This window comes from Suncus etruscus, chromosome 3 (assembly GCF_024139225.1).
Source record: "Suncus etruscus isolate mSunEtr1 chromosome 3, mSunEtr1.pri.cur, whole genome shotgun sequence".
Classification (NCBI taxonomy): domain Eukaryota; kingdom Metazoa; phylum Chordata; class Mammalia; order Eulipotyphla; family Soricidae; genus Suncus; species Suncus etruscus.
The window spans coordinates 135,836,616-135,840,162 of record NC_064850.1 but is presented as its reverse complement, the minus strand read 5'-3'; the positions used below and the strand labels follow the sequence as shown (position 1 = coordinate 135,840,162).

At 38.7% G+C, this 3,547-nt stretch overlaps 1 non-coding gene across 1 annotated transcript; it reads left to right on the top strand.

The window, feature by feature from the left end:
- The first annotated feature begins 1,189 nt into the window (after nt 1–1,189).
- On the top strand, nt 1,190–1,324 carry LOC126005215 (small nucleolar RNA SNORA51). Its single transcript, XR_007494385.1, has one exon. It is a non-coding gene; the product is annotated as a small nucleolar RNA SNORA51 (small nucleolar RNA).
- The last annotated feature ends 2,223 nt before the right edge of the window (nt 1,325–3,547 follow it).

Genomic DNA, 3,547 nt, shown 5'->3' with positions numbered 1-3,547 from the left:
ATATTGTGCTTATTATTCAAACCAACACTATATGTGGAAAACAGCTCAATTAAACAATAACAGATGACTGGATAATTAAATTATGGCAATGTATAATTGATGGAATATTTACTCAGGTTGTAAGCAATCTTGCCTTTTGCTACAGTACAGAGAAGGAGAAGGACAAATATCAGATTATCTCACTCATCTGTGGCACAGAAAGCCAAGCAAGTAAGAGGAATGAACAGTATCTGATAATAAATCCTTGGACTCTGACTATAGAAATGAGGTTTTCCAAGAACTTAAGGGGAGAGTCTGAAGATAGGGAAGAGGTGATGAACTAGAAGTGATATAAAGACAGCTGTGGAATGTACATGAGAAGTCATTATTAATCAAATTGTAATCCTAGGATATATCCCTAGGAGTGGTATAGCTGGATCGTATGGGAGCTCAATTTCCAGCATTTGAAGAAATCTCCATATCACTTTCCACAAAGGTTGGACCAGACGGTATTCCCACCAGCAGTGAATAAGAGTTCCTTTCTCTTCACATCCCCGCCAGCACTGCTTGTTCTCATTCTTTGTGATGTGTGCCAATCTCTGTGGCATGAGATGGTACCTCATAGCTGTTTTGATTTGCATTTCCCTGATGATTAGTGATGTGGAGCATTTTTTTCATGTGCCTTTTAGCCATTTGTATTTCTTTTATGGCATAATGTCTGTTCATTTCTTCTTCCCATTTTTTTGATAGGGTTAGATGTTTTTTTCTTGTAAAGTTCTGTCAGTGCCTTGTATATTTTGGAGATTTGCCCCTTATCTGATGGGTATTGGGTGAATAGTTTCTCCCACTCAGTGGGTGGCTCTTGTATCTTGGGCACTATTTCCTTTGAGGGGCAGAAGCTTCTCAGTTTAATATAGTCTCATCTATTTATTTCTGCTTTCACTTATTTGGAGAGTATTGTTTCCTCTTTAAAGATACCTTTAGTCTCAATGCCATGGAGTGTTAGACCTACAAGTTGTTCTATATACTTTATGATTTCAGGTCTGATATCTAGGTCTTTTTCTAGGAAGTAGAAAGCCTGTCTAGAGTACAGGCCAGTGTGGGGTGAGGAGGAAGGACACTTGGGATATTGGTCATAGGAATGTTGCACTGGTGAAGGATTATATATACATATACATACATAAATCAAAAAGAAGAAAGGAAAAGATAAGATCTCCTACTTCTTACCCACAGGCTGTGTTCTTTACACTGATTGGTATAGAAAGAGAAGGTACAGTAAATGCACCCCATATACACCTCAACCCAGGCCCTTTGCCTGGTTTTTACTGTGAATTGGGGGACAAAAAATATAATATTGTAAAATCTTAATGAAAAAAGAAAAAACAGTGGTAGAGTCATGAGTCAGTGGTTGCAAAGGTGTAGTAACTTTGTGCACCAAATTCATAAATGTTAACACTGCTGTGGCCATGCTACCTGAACTACAATTAAAAAGAGAAAGAGAGAAATAAAATTTAAAAAATGTTATCAAAAATGCTTATCTGTGCAGGAGTCAGCTTTCTCACTCTGAGATGAGTCACTCCAGCCTGGACCTAACACAAGAAGAGCAAATTTGCCTGTTTCCAACCACTCTAAAATTAACCTGCGTCATTTTTTTTTTTACTTTTAGAGTCTTTTTTTTCTTTTTTATTGAAACAACTTTATTACATACATAATTATGTTTGGGTTTCAGTCATGTAAAGAACACCACCCATCACCAGTGCAACATTCCCATCACTAATGTCCCAAATCTCCCTCCTCCCCACCCAACCTGTACTGTAGACAGGCTTTCTATTTCCCTTGTACATTCTCTTTATTGGGATAGTTCAAAAAGTAGTTATTTCTCTAAGTAAACTCATCCCTGTTTGTGGTGAGCTTCATGAGGTGAGCTGGAACTTCCAGCTCTTTTCTCTTTTGTGTCCGAAAGTTATTATTGCAAGAATGTCTTTCATTTTTCTTAAAACCCATAGATGAGTGAGACCATTCTGCGTCTTTCTCTTTCTCTCTGACTTATTTCACTCAGCATAATAGATTCCATGTACATCCATGTATAGGAAAATTTCATGACTTCATCTCTCCTGACGACTGCATAATATTCTATTGTGTATATGTACCACAGTTTCTTTAGCCATTTGTCTGTTGAAGGGCATCTTGGCTGTTTCCAGAGTCTTGCTATGGTAAATAGTGCTGCAATGAATATAGGTGTAAGGAAGGGGTTTTTGTATTGTATTTTTGTGTTCCTAGGGTATATTCCTAGGAGTGGTATAGCTGGGTCGTATGGGAAGCTCAATTACCAGTTTTTGGAGGAATCTCCATAATGCTTTCCTAAAGGTTGAACTAGATGGCATTCCCACCAGCAGTGGATAAGAGTTCCTTTCTCTCCACATCCCCCGCCAACACTGCTTGTTCTCATTCTTTGTGATGTGTGCCCAATCTCTGGGGTGTGAGGTGGTACCTCATAGTTGTTTTGATTTGCTTCTCCCTGATGATTAGTGATGTGGAGCATTTTTTCATGTGTCTTTTGGCCATTTGTATTTCTTCTTTGTCAAAGTGTCTGTCCCATTTCTTCTCCCCCATTTTTTGATGGGATTAGATGTTTTTTTCTTGTAAATTTCTGTCAGTACCTTGTATATTTTGGAGATTTGCCCCTTATCTGATGGGTATTGGGTGAATAGTTTCTCCCATTCAGTGGGGGGGCTCTTGTATCCTGGGCACTATTTCTTTTGAGGCGCAGAAGCTTCTCAGTTTAATATATTACCATCTGTTAATCTCTGTTTTCACTTGCTTGGAGAGTGCAGTTTTCCTCTTTGAAGATGCCTTTAATATCAATGTCCTGAGTGTTTTACTATGTGTTGTTCTATAATATCTTATGGTTTCAGGTCTGATATCAAGGTCTTTCATCCATTTGAATTTAACCTTCGTACGTGATGTTAGCAGGGGATCTAAGTTCAGTTTTTTTGCAAGTGGCTAGCCCAGTTGTGCCAACACCACTTGTTGAAGAGGCTTTCTTTGCTCCATATTCATGATTAAAGTCTCAGCATAAAAGAAAAACAGAGGTCTCTTGAGAATTCTGTCTGTCTCCACAGAGGGCCTCCTTACCATTTGAACTCCCCCACTCACAAAGGCAGGTCCAGTGAAATGAGGTAGAAGAAACAAATTAACAATAAAATAAGGTAGGGAAAGGGCAAGAGAGCAAGTGAACACCATGAACTAGATGCTTGCCCACCTCTTCTATGCTTTTAGCCATTGACACTGCTATCTCTGTTTTCAGAAAAGGAAATGAATAAAGGTGGCACAGATTAATGATGTTAAGAGGCTTTCTGATCCCAGTCTAATTGAGCACCATGTCTTATTTCAAAAAAATCAGTATTTTTCATCAATTAAATTAATTTTGGGCTGCAAATCTTGGCCCTGGGTTGTAGGGAGAAGAATCAGAGATTTTTTTGGCCCAGATCCAGCATCTACAGCAAAGAAAACAGGGGTGGAGGGTGGCCAAAAGCTGAAGACGAGCCTCTCATATCACATTTGTTGA